A 14,639-nucleotide genomic window follows, 5' to 3' on the forward strand; every position below is an offset into this window, starting at 1 on the left:
GATAAAAGTCATCCTTTGACAAATTTATGTTGATTCCACTCCCCCTCCCTCTTCATCTCATTCCCATTCTATTCCCATTCATTTCATGGACTTATGATATCTCTATATCCTAAGGCTAGTTGATTGCAAAATCAACATAAGTATGGATGAGATTAGGTCCACCCATTTTCCATTTCCTTTTGAGTGTGGTATGTTTTAGGAGTATGGTTCATAATGTCATTTTTCTAACATGCATTAACACTAAAATTTCTATTTCCCGACCTCAAATAGTTGTGACTTCTACATAAGTCCAATTACAATTGCTTAACATAACGTAAAATTTTGACACAAAAGGCATAACATTCTAGTAAGTGAGATTGTTAGTCTCCCCCCTTTCACGGTATTGCATGGAAACTTGGCCTTTTTTACTTCCTTTGAAAGATGTCTTGGTTCAAGGATTCATGCTTGTGAATAATGGGTTGAGTGCTCTCCAAAGAATGACTTAAACAATTGAAAAGAAAAAGCAATACTAACTTCTAATCAACTAACATTAACTAACATTTAATTTCAAGCCATTTACTTTTATGCATTTTAAATTCAAGTCTTTATCCATTTGCCATTATTCATACCATTTAATTTGTTTATTTCAATGCCATTTTCACTTTGCTCACTTGAGTCATATCTTGTGAATACATTGTGACTGTATATACTTGTTTGCGTATTTTGTTTGTGGTCTTTTGACCTTAATGTACATAATAACAACCAAAACCTTAAAAGACACTTGTATGGACTGTTGGGTTTGATCTGAGACATTGGACTTAGAATTAGGCAACACCCCCTATGCAAAAGGACATGGCCAATGCAAATTTGTTTCTAAACCAAGTGCTTATGAAGTGAATTTTCATCTAATGCAAGTTTTGAGATCCCATTTGAGTTCATCTGCTACATGGTCTTATTAAAGTTGTTACTTTGAACCTGTGTCTAATGCCTATCTCTAAGCCATTCAAGGATTATGTCATCTGATACATGGAAGATTATGAAGAAGATCATGGAGTTGATAAGCTTGGATGTGGCTATCTTTATTTGATGCATTTCTCTTCATCTTGCTATTTGTGTATTGATATTGCTTGATTCTAAAGTCCAAGGAAAATTTTGGTTTCTATATGACATTCTTGTCTATTGGATTGCATCTCATTGGTCAGATCTTATCAACTCTTAACTTTTAAGTTTTTGCTTAGGATTAGTCTATTCATCTCGACCCACTTCTTTAATTTCAAATCTCTCCCTCTTTTTAAAAATCTTCTTTGATTGTGATTTCAAAACTTTGACTTTATTGCAAATTAGAAACTTTGGCCTTATGCCATTGCATTTTTAAACTCTTTTCTTAATCAAATTTGTAAATGAACTTAACTATACTTGACTTAAAATTTCAAAAGACAAAAAGAAATAACACTCATTCAAACCTTTTTAGGCCTTTTGTGCCTCTCTTAAACTTAAATTTTTGTTAAAAGCAACTCATTCACTTTGAAACTATTACCACGAACTACGAGGTTTTGATCTCTCATTTTTATGTTGGTACGTAGGCACAAGTCCGAAGGTCTTGTCAAACACAAAAATATAATTAATGAATTATTTTCTCATCCCTCCACTGTATTTATTGTAAATATCATTTTATACAAAAACACATATTCACACAAATAAGGGCTCCCTAGGAGTACCTAGGACACTTTAGGTACTAACACCTTCCCTCTGTGTAACCAACCCCCTTACATGTAATCTCTGGAATTTTATTAGTTTTGATTTGAAAACTTCTTATCTTTGGATTTTGTTCGTACTTTTCCCTTTTCCCTTTAGGTTTTGTACGCATCAGACACAAAATCAAAATAACAGTTGCAAATGGAATGTTGCCTAATCCTAAGCCCAAAAGTTCAGATCAAGCTCAACAGTCTACACAAACATTTTTTATGGATTTTGTTATTCATTAAGTGTTTTAAGGTCCTAAGACCACAAACACAAACAAAATGCATAAACAAATACATACAATCACAATATATGACTCAAATGAGCAAAGTGAAAATGGCATAAACATAAACAAGTTTAATGAAATAAAAATGGCAATGAATAATAGATGACTAGAAATTAAATTTTCATAAATTAAATGACTTGAAAGTAAAGCAATATTAGCAATAGTTAGTGTTAGTCAAAGTTAATTAGTTGTTAGTGAAGTTTTGCTTTTTAATTGATTAAGTCATTCTTTGGAAAACACTCAACCATCTATTCACAAGCATGGATCCTTGAACCAAGATATCTTCCATAGGAAGGAAAAAAGGCCAAGTTTCCACATAATACATTACGCCAAATAAGGGAAAAGAGGGCGCTTATTTTGGCCTATAACAGCGCTTTTAAGCGCCCTCTAAAGTGGCGCTGGCATAGGTAAAGACAGCGCTTTGTTTTCCTGGAGAAAGCGCCCTCTAAAGTGGCCCTTTAAGGGCCACATTATAGTGCACTTTCAGAAAAAAGCGCCCTCTGGAGTGGTCCATAAAGGGCCACCTTAGAGGGCGCTTTCTGGACAAAGCGCCCTCTAAAGTTGTCAATGTAAAGTGTTTAGAGGGCGCTTCCTACAGAAAGCGCCCTCTAAAGTGTTAGTTATTTTTAAAAAAATTGTTTGAAAAACAGTGGGTATTTAATTGGGAACCTGTTCGCATGCTGCAAATGTGTAAAATTCATATTGATTTCATCCTTTAATCCAATGTTATACACCATTAATCCATTGATATATATAACATGAATCCATTTATATACAACATTAATCCTCCATATATACAACATTAATATATTGATATTCATGCATGTACAACAACATTCCATACATATATGTACAACAACTACAACCTATATGATTCTATGATCAATAATGAATTGACACAATTCATCCTTCATTTCATCCAAATGAGCTCTTGAGTAAGATTTGTATTCGTCTAAGTACTACAATTAAGAGAATAAAACATATTCATGATTTAGTAACAAATTAGATAAAATATCCGATAATATTAAAATAAACCCTAAGTTATTATTCCATATCATTTTTGGGATGTCTATACGATTCAACGCAATGATATCTCTCATAAATCTCAATACAAAAAATCCGCAATCGATCGAATTGTTTTGCTGAGGACACTACACAGAAAAACAAACAATATATATATATATATATATATATATATATATATATATATATATATATATATATATATATATATATATATATATATATATATATAGTTAATTTCTTACAAACACTATTATAAGCAAAAAACAAACACTATTATAAGCAAAAATAAGAAACTTAATATATACCTGAACTCTGACCCAGGTAATGTCCTTCCTATTACGATAATTCTTTTTCGATCTAAATTTTAGTATTGCCCTAACAAAATAAAAACGTATATTGAGATCAATCTGACAGACATAATTAAATATACAAATACACACGAATATTTAGGGGAATTTCACTTACGCGTCAACCGTCTTCTTCATACTCGGATATTTACTCCAATTACCCGGTAACGAATCGAGATAATACACCATTAGTCTCGAAAGATCCATAGCAACCAACACCCAGTGACCACTGTAAAATAAAACAAAAATTTAGATGCATGAAAATTTTCTACGTAAAAGATATACATAAATTAGAATGAAATTATTAGAAAGAAAATCTAACCCGTTGCCAGAATTAAACGGTAAAAAATACAAACTGGGTGTAGTATTATCGCCGGCCACCATGAATCTATCGACTAGTTCATTCATTACGGATGTTGGATTTTTTGTTATAAACGTTGTGTTGATACGGGAAGCAGCAATAAAATTGAATCGGTTACACAATTCAGTTCCCCGCATCAATGTGTCATACATATACCTTAAATAGAAACATAATAAACATTAGACTACTCATTGAAATGTGTAAATAAATTGTTCAACTAAGTAAATAATAGATTGATCGGAGTACCATATGTATGTATGAATGACAGTGATGCCCAATTCTTCGTGTTCAAAAAGTTGTTGCATGTCCTCCTTTGCAATTAATTCGGAATGAGCAATTCCGAAAACACCTTCATCCATATCTACACTACGGATGGCGCCGTGCATAATATCTGACTCTTCCACCATTTTCTCAAGACGCATCATAAATTGAGATTTTGTCCCGGACGTCGTTGGAATTTCCTTACTAGCTTTGTCCAACATTTGACCGGGAACCTAAAAATATAAATTAAATCATGACTTTTTGTGATGCAACAGAATCGTTGTCTATATAATTCAATGGGTATACATATTTGTACCTCTTTTTGAGATTTAGGATTTGTTTTTGTCCCGGACTTCGTTGGAATATCCTTACCAGCTTTTTTCAACATTCGACCGGGAACCTAAAAATTCATATAAATTAAATCATGACTTTTTGTGATGCAACAGAATCGTTGTGTATATAATTCAATGGGTATATATATTTGTACCTCTTTTTGAGATTTAGGATTTGTTTTTGTCCCGAACTTCGTTGGAATATCCTTACCAGCTTTTTTCAACATTTGACCGGGAACCTAAAAATTCATATAAATTAAATCATGACTTTTTGTGATGCAACAGAATCGTTGCGTATATAATTCAATGAGTATATATATTTGTACCTCTTTTTGAGATGCAACCGACTCGATGCGTCTTGAAATCCCTTTACCAGCTTTATGTGTGGGTCTTGTAGGAGTCTAACATTACCATGTAATAAGGATTGATTAAATATCATAATTGTAGCTGAATTGAAATGTGAATACTAAATATTCATAATCATTTAGAACATATATACCTCGGCATCTGGGAAAATTAGATCTGACGGCCATCCAACAAAGGATCCAACTGCATCTCGCGTCAACGTTGTCTCTGAAACAACGTCAGGTAATGGTAGAAGCGCGTCCGTATCTAATACAAGGTCAACCGAAACTTTCATATATCCCACCGGGAGGGGATTATGGTGAAGTAATTCACCCGAAGTGTTGTGCACTTTTCCCTTGCCAACTATGCGATAAGTTGGTGACGATAGATACAGCTGACAAGGTGTAATGCCCTAAACCAATAATAAATATGTTATTGTTAACGTATATATGTGTCAAGTAAAAAAGTGCTATTTTAATTTCATAATAACATATATAATTACCTCGGGAAATTTCGGTTGACAATTGATACTAGCTCGGTCACTAGTATCTTTTGCCTCGGAACCGCGCCTTTCCTCTCTATACCTTGCATTCTCCTTTTGCAGTTCGAGTACTTATGCCCTTAACTCCTCCAAGGTCTCCATCACCTCTTTGTTGGTAGGATTTTTTGTTTTTGGTTTTTTATAAAATGACGACGGAGTCACACCAAAACCCTTACCCCTCACACGACCGGAATACTCAGGAACATTTAGTACTCGACTAAGTAGGCTCCTGCAATCCTGGACCTCGGTTGAAGGTAAGGTTTGGGATAAAGTTTCCTGAAATATTATTAGAGGAGATTAAAAATGAATTATATGTCTAACAAAATTTTCGATATAATTAAAGAAATAATGTTATATATACTTACACATTCGTCATAAACATTTTGAACCGCTTCAACGACAGCCCCATCCTTCCCAACCCGAGCAGCCTTCCACAATACGTGCTCCGGAAGAGATGTTGCGTCACTTTTCTCCTCGGCTAGCTACACATTGAATCAGATTATAAGATCATCAATTATAACATATTGTGACAATGTATAAGCTCATAGCATTTGAATATACTCACAATTCTTTGTTGTAACCGTGCATATCCCGTACGCCCTTTTTTGTACGGATACGCGGGTTTTGATGCCCTTTTCCGATTTTTGTCGCTTACTTCCTGGATAAAAAAGTTTAAGGCATATCAGAACCAAGTAACTTAACAATTGTATAATACCATAATTAATAGACATTACATGGAATTTTTCGTTTCTTCGTTTGGCGACAAAGTTATCCCATTCTTCGGCTGAAATAATCTCCGCATACTTCATTGGCCGTTCTGCTTCAACAAATTTTCCTTCCTCATCCTTGAGAAATTTGTTGGACAAAAAGGATCGAAATCCTCGGAGTCTTTTTCCGGCCAATTGAATACAATATTTTTGCCGGCTTTCATCGATGTGAAAGGATCTCTAAAAAACATACACATGGAGTGTGTTATTATAAGTAATATTATAACAATATATGGTCAACAAATAGTCAACAAAAAAAACATATAACAATATATGGTAAGTACCTGTATCTCAGACCATATTTTTTCTTTGCCAACCTTCAATTCCGGACTTCTCCAATTATCACATGTAATCGGAATATGTTGTCGAACAAGGAAACCAATGTAACTTGCCAACATTGAACCGTTAGGCTCAATTAGTTGGTCTTCAGCACTCCAATGTACTTCGAATTTTTCACCCTTGTCTCTTGCACGAATGATTGACTTCATAACAGTCAATCCTCGTTTGATTTTATTTTCAACATTGTTACGTGATCCACTCGCGTCATGGGTATCGTCTTGGTTACTAGCCATTTTATCTGTAATATAGAAATGATTCAATAAGACCCTAGTAAGACAATGACCATATTCGTGAAGCTACACAAAAAACACATTCATATACCTTCCATTTCTCTCATGTTACAACAATCTAAACTCTCTTTTTTTTTCATCATTATTGAATACAAACTCACACACACCTACTGCATACAAAAGACTAATGCAAACTTATGGTGTTTGGAACATGAACAAACTTGCATCCATAATCATCAAACTTCCAAGCACAAGCTCAAACACACTCCAAATGACATCAGTTTTCAATCAGAAATAAAAAACCTTACATAACCATACAACATACAACATTCAGTGATCAAAACCATACACAAAAAAATAACAAAAAATGATTTTCAACAAGGTGCTCATGAACACCATATAGTGCTCGTTTGCCCTAAACAACATTAATCAACATAATGCACAAAATGTAAAACTCAGTTTAGAAAATGCCCTAATCAAACACCTGAAAATACAAACTATTGAGAGAAATACCTTCAAGGTGACGGTAACGATGGAGAAGAAAGTGAACAGCGACGGTGGACGCAGATAACTCAGTGAACGTGAACGCAGTAGCAGAAAAAGGCGACGGAGACGACGACGGTGAGGGAAGGAGAACGAACGGAGGACAAGAGTAATCGCAGTAGAGAGAAAACCCAGTTACGTAAACGAAATAGCATATAGCGAGGGAAAATAAAGAGACATGCAATATATGTTAAAATTTTAATGTTTACTAAAGGGGACCTTAGAGGGCGCTTGTGTAAAAAAAGCGCCCTCTAAAGGGGGCCTAAGAGGGCGCTTCTAAAAGCGCTCTCTAAGCCTTTCCAAAAGCGCCTTATAAACTGGAAATGTACATGGACTTAGAGAGCGCTTTTTTAAGCGCCCTCTAAGGGTACCCTTAGAGGGCGCTTTCATAAACGCGCCCTCTATTGGTGTCCCTCCATTTCCTCATTATTTTTTCGCTTCACTTTAGAGGGCGCTTTGTTACAAAAGTGCCCTCTAAAGTGCACTGTCTATTCCAGTTGTTCGCTCCTTATTTTTTCTCTTCACTTTAGAGTGCGCTTTTGTAATAAAGCGCCCTCTAAGGTGCGCTGTCTATTCCAGTTTTTGGCGTAGTGATACCATGAAAGATGGGAGACTAACAATCCCACTTACTAGAATGTTATGCCTTTAGGGTCAAAATTTAGCTCTATGTTAAGCAATCGTAATTGGACTTATGTAGAAGTCACAACTATCTGAGGTCGGGAAATAAAAATTTAGGTGTTAATGCATAATAGAGATTTGATATAATGAACCAAACTCCTAAAACATACCACACACTAAAAAAAGATCAAAAGGGATGGACCTAAATCATCCATACTTGTATTGGTTCATCTGACACAAAGTTATTGATGAACCAATTAGCCTTAGGATATTGAGACTTAATTGGTCAATGAAAGGAATGGGATATAATGGGGATGAAGATTAAAGGGAAGGGGAATGAGAGAAATACAAATTGGTCATGGGAGGAATTTTATCAAATTAAAATCATCCATTCATTTTGGAAGATGAAATGTACATTTCATCAATCCCCTGAATCAAATGATATTAATCCAACAAAATTCAAATCAACCTTTACCGAGGCCCAAACAAATAGTCAAAGATCACAAGACCATATCAATAGCTCAACATAATTTTTACACAATTAATCAAATAAAAATCAAATAAAAAATGAATTAAAATTCAATTTAAATTGGCCAAAACCTAAAACCTCTTCAAAACACCAAATAAATGGCCAAGAGATTTATCCTAGGTCAAACAAGGTCAAAGGACCTTGGGCAAAAAATTTCATGATTTTTGAAAAGTCAGGAGTTTTTTAAATAAATAAAAATATGCATAAAAACGTTTAATTCATGAAAAATATTAAAATTAATCCAAAAAATAATTTTAATTCAGAAAATGAAAAAGAAAAATATTTAAATATTTTTCGTGAAAGTCCCATATTTTTTGGATTAAAAATGAAATTAACATGATTTAACCAAATTAAATGGATTAAACGTAAAATCAGAAAATACAATAAAACAAGGGTCATCAGATCTCCCTCATTAGTTGAGGTGGAAGATCTGATGGCCACACACGTGTGTTCCATTATGCTCCTTGGTCAATGCGTCGTACGCGTGGTAATCACAATGAACGTTTAAGATTAAAACAGTTGAATCAGATCAGGCGGCCTAGGCTTCGCCAACGCACCACCGGAGCCCTAGCTCCGGTGATCACCACCAATATGGTTCAAGCTCAACTTCATGAAAAATGGAAAATGAATACACTAATTTGAAGAAAAAATTTCTCAGGAACACGAATCTGACCTTCATTTCTTCCAATTCCAAGTATATTAAAGATGCATGGATTTGAAATTTGAGGTTCATGATCTGAGTTGCTTCGATTTGATCTCAAAGCAACTCAATCTTATTGCCTACATTGGTAGGACTTCATCAAACCAAAAATCACAAAGAATAGTGGAGAAATGAGAGAGAATCTAAGAGATGAAGTTTCTAAAATTTCACCTTCGAGTTACTTCAAATTCACTTGACCTTGATCTGGATTTACTTGATTCCTCTTGCTTGCAGTAGTCAATTGAGACGAAAAGGGCAATGAATTCTTGGAGTTTGAACTTCCAAACAGAAGGTGAAGTTCAAGCTTGATTTCAATTGAAATCTTCAAGAATTCAATGGAATGAAGGGTTTGGATTCTTCTGGCAAAGCTTGGGCAGGGTGTTGATGAAGTTCTGATCTCATTGCTCTTGTACTTATAGGGTTATCACATGCTTTCCACACACTTCCATTTGAAAATCCAAAATTAGAAACTTTGCATCATGAGCTTGCATGGGCGTGTACAAAGTCCAAAGAATTATTAGAAAAGGTCCAAAATCATGCACAAGTCATGCTTAAAGTAATGCATTAATCCATGCAATCTTGAAATGAATTTGATCATGAGAAATTTCCAAATGGTACCATGCATTACACCCATGCGCAAGTCCTTCAATATTGATCCAAATGAGATAATTTTAGACTTTCTTGAAAGGCGAGATCAAGGGGAACAACTTTCATGTTGAACATTTTTCCATTTGAAGTTTGGATCATGACAAATTTTGAGGTAGAAGTTTGGAAAATCAAACATATTTGAATATTTTCTATGTACCAAGTCATATGTTTGTTTCTTCCACCTTGAATAATTGTTGTTATGGACTTTAAATGGAAAAAATTCCTTCATCAAAGTTGTAGCTCTCTAAAACCTATTAAATTTGGTCACAAATTTGACCTTATTTGGATTTGGCATGAAGGAGTTATGCATTTTAGAAGTTGAGGAAAATCACTTGTTCAATGGTAATGGCCCAAAATGACCTATAATGTTTCATCTTGGAACATGCATTTGAAAGTTGAATTTGAAATTACTCCAAACATAAAAGTTGAAAAGGACATCTTGAGTTTGATCATGGAATTTTAATGGCTTTCATCTCATAAAAATTGAGCATGTTATGGTCTTTGGAAGTTGACCTTCTAACTAGGGTTCAAACAAAATGACCTATAATCTTTCACCATAAAAAATGACTTTCCAAGAAAAACCAGCTCTTGACTTAAAAATTAAAGTTGTTTTTAATGTCATTATGAGTAACTGTTCTCTTGGAATAATTTTCATATGACAAAAATTGTAGGAGATAGGGTCTAGGGAACCCCAGTTTTGACCAATTGACTTTCTCTGGTCAATCACCATGAACCATCTTGCTAGCTTGACATTCTCTTGATTTTTGGGACTCATGGAGGATCATATATGTGTAATATGATGTAATATGAAGTATCCCTTGAAATATTTGATCAAATGCTGAAGAAACTTGTTGAGGAAGTCACACAAGATACCCAGATGAATTAGGGCTTCCAAGGCAAACAAGCGTCAAACTCTCGAAGAATTCTTGATCAAAATGATATGTGAAGACCATGGGGATCCATATATGATGTCTAGAGCCATTATGAACCATTTATTGATTGGTCTTCTTGCATTTAGGGTCTCAAACCCTATATATGAGCTTGATGGAGTATATGTGAGCACACACACTACCTACAAAAGAGTTAAACTATACATTGACATATTTTGGTTAGTAAATAATGAAAAACAAAGTATGATACAATCAAATGTGCTTGTTGATCTCTTCCAATCCAAACCCAATGAATGATGGGTAAGGAGGATTCCAAGTTCTGATCCCAAAGCCAATGCATATGATGAGATATCATGAGGGATCTTATGGTCAAAATTAGGGTCTTACACTTGGGGCAAGCGTAAGCTTGATGCCTTTATCCATGTGAGAGAGGATCGTCTTGGAAAATTGAAACCTACTAAGATGTCCTTAAAATTAGGAGATAGAACTATCAAATACCCAGTAGGAATACTGGAAGATGTCGCAGTTAGGATTGGCCAGGTTTTTATCCCTATTGATTTTGTAATAATAGACATAAGAGAAGATGGAGATATCTTGATTATTTTTGGGAGATCCTTCCTAGCAACTGCAGGCACTATCATAGATCTAAAAAGAGGGAAGCTTACTTTCGAAGTAGGCGATGAGAAGATTGAGTTTGTCTTATCCAAATTCTTAAAGTGCCCCTCTATCAACGACTTTTGTTACTTTGTGTACGTAATTGATGAATTCCTCAATGAGTTTCCATCATAACAAATTCCAATCGATGAGTTGGAAGAGATTCTGATAGATGAAATTAAGAAGGAGGAACCTTAAGTTCATGTAAACAAGTTGGAAGAAATTCTAGCCAATCTAAATGAATGACTCTCCCTTGATCCAACTCCAGCAGAGCCATCAAAGTTAGAATTGAAGCCTCTTCCTGAAACCCTTAGATATGAATACCTAGATAAATAACTAAATTGACTTGTTATGTGTGCATGCATAAGATTATGGAAGAAGACCGTAAACCATCAAGAGAGCACCAGAGAAGGCTAAACCCTATAATGAGTGAGGTGGTACAAGGAAGTGCTAAAACTCCTATATGAATGTATTATCTACTCAATGTTTGATAGCAAGTGGGTTAATCCAATTCATGTTGTACCTAAAAAGGTAGGTATGACTGTGATAAATAACGAGAAGAGTGAGTTAGTTTCCACTAGGACAGTTACTAGATGGTGCATGTGCATTAACTATAGAGAACTAAACAAAGCCACAAGGAAGGATCACTTTGGAGATTATTGATAGTTGTGGTATGATCCATCTTTAAGCAGTTTGGAGATTATTAATAGTTGTGGTGAATTCTCTAATGTGCCTCTCATTGGTACACAAGGAGGAATTAACTATAACCCTGCTTTGGCTCGTCGTCAACTTGGGTTCCCCTTGAGAGACAAACCTAATAACACTTTGTTAGAAGGTATTTTCTATCAAGAGGGTAAAGATCCCCAACATTTGAAGTAGAATATTGTGCATGCTTGGCATAATGTGCATAGGAAGGAAGATCTGAGCTTGGTTTGCGCAATTATGTAGCTTTGGAAGCTTACACTCTTTGGATGAAGAAGAGAGCTTTGGAATTAAAGATGCCTTATCCTTGTGAAAGACCTACGTCTATGGTTGTGGTTGAGCCATTAACTATCCCTAACCAAGATGTAGAGGAGTGGGAAGACGCGCTCGTCAAGATGAAGTAAGAGAAGGACGTGTGGGAAGAGCGTTTCCGTGCTTTGAGCAAGAAGCATGAAGAGTTGCAGTTGGAGTCTAAGGACAAGGATGCGCTTATTGAGCTACTTGAAGACCGAGTGACGAAGAGACAGAGAGAGCCAGAGGTTTCACCTTCTAGCATGCCTCAGCCTTCCGTTGCTTGGAAGAAGATTGTTGATCAGCTTGTCCTCGAGAAGACTCAGATGAAGGCTTCTTTTGAGACCGAGATTCGTCATATTCGAAGGAAGTACGCGCCTACATCCAGATCTGCTGACATTGTTGTTAGGGATCCTTAGGATGACTAGTCTCCTTTTCTCTTGTATTTTTATTTTGATTTCTAAAATTGTACTCAGTGTAATCCTTCCAATTATATTAATGAAAAGAGAATTTTTTTGGTCATATAAAAATTATTGCAATTGTTGATATATATATATATATATATATATATATATATATAATATATATATATATATATATATATATATATATATATATATATATATATATATATATATATATATATATATATATATATATATATATATATATATATATATATATATATATATATATATAATAAGTTCCTTGAAAATAAAAATAAACAATCAAGCATTGCATCTCATGCATCATTTGCATAAGCAGGTTTTCGCCAGATGTCTTACTGGTGTTTCTTCTGTACTTCATCCAAGTTGACTCACCGGTACAATACCCGAGCCAACCATCTAAAAATCATGGAGAATCTAAAGCAAGAGAATAGAGAATTGAAGGACGAGATCTCCCGCCTGACTGCCATGATGGAGTCAGTTCTTTCTGCTCATAGTCAATCTTCTCCAACACCTACAACTCCTCCTGCGAGGACTGTTATTTCAGAGGTGGCTACCTCTACCATGCCTGCTGCTGCCGCCCATTTCACGCCGACTATGCCTGCCGGATTCCCGTGGGGAATGTCGTCCAACTTTGTGCCCGAAGGCTTTGCGCCTACCTTTGCTTCCATGCCGCCATCTAGCTCGGCCATGTCTGTGCCACCTTCCGTTGTGCACACCTTGCCTTGCATAGAGGACACCATCTATCACTCTGATCCATCTGAGGGTCCGGATGTCTACGAGAAAATGGATGAAATAAAGGATCAGTTTCTTGAGTTGCGCAAGGAATTAAAGACGCTGAGAGGTAAGGACTTGTTTGGGAAAAGTGTTGTTAAGTTGTGCTTAATGCCCAACGTCAAGATCCCGGTGAAGTTTAAAGTTCCTGACTTTGAAAAGTATAAGGGGAACTCTTGTCCACTCAGTCATCTTGTGATGTATGCTCGCAAGATGTCTACTCAGATCGACAATTATCAATTGCTTATTCACTACTTCCAAGATAATTTGATCGACGTTGCGCTTCGTTGGTACATGGGATTGGACAGTGCCAGCATTCACACTTTCAATGACTTGGGAGAGGCTTTTATCAAGCATTATAAGTATAATGTAGATATGGCGCCTGATAGAGACCAGCTGAGGTCTATGTCTCAGAAGGACAAAGAGACATTTAAAGAGTATGCGCAGCAATAGAGGGAATTGGCTGCCCAGATCACTCCTCCTTTGGAGGAAAAAGATATGACAAAGATCTTCTTGAAAACTCTGAGTTCATTTTACTATGAACGCATGATTGCTAGTTCCCCCAGTGACTTTACCGAAATGGTAAACATGGGGATGAGGCTTGAGGAAAGGGTCCGAGAAGGACGTTTGTCAAGAGATGAGGCATCAACAAGCAAGAGATATGGTAGCAATTTCGATAAGAAGAAAGAAAGTGAAGCGAATGCAATAAGCAGTGGGAGGCAGAGGAGGCCTCAGATCAGAAGGAATCAATCATCCTGTCATCATCATCATCAAGTATCTTCCGTTATCCCGGTATTTTCTAATCAACAAACAACACCAGTTCAACAACAACAACATCAACAACAACAACCGCAACAACGAGCGAACACCTACAACAACAAAAATACCAACAACAATCATCATAAACAAAACTTTGAGAGGAAGAAGGTGTCTTTCGATCCGATTCCTATGTCTTACCCAGAACTCTATCCATCCTTGGTTCTCAAGAACCTGATCCAACCAAGAAACTTGCCACAGATTCCAGAGCCACTTCCTTGGTGGTATAAACCTGAACTCCATTGTGCGTTTCACCAACGGGCACCCGGACATGATATTGAGAATTGTTACCCACTCAAGTATGAGGTTCAGAAGCTGATGAAGAGTGGTATGGTGTCCTTCGAGGACCGTGCGCCGAATGTAAAAGCAAACCCTTTGCCCGCTCATGGGAACTCTTTTGTGAATATGGTGGGTGGTTGCCCTATGGAGTTTAAAGTTTTTGATGTGCGTTTTATCAGAAGATCCTTGGTGCAG

This window comes from Lathyrus oleraceus, chromosome 4, assembly GCF_024323335.1.
Source record: "Lathyrus oleraceus cultivar Zhongwan6 chromosome 4, CAAS_Psat_ZW6_1.0, whole genome shotgun sequence".
Lineage (NCBI taxonomy): Eukaryota > Viridiplantae > Streptophyta > Magnoliopsida > Fabales > Fabaceae > Lathyrus > Lathyrus oleraceus.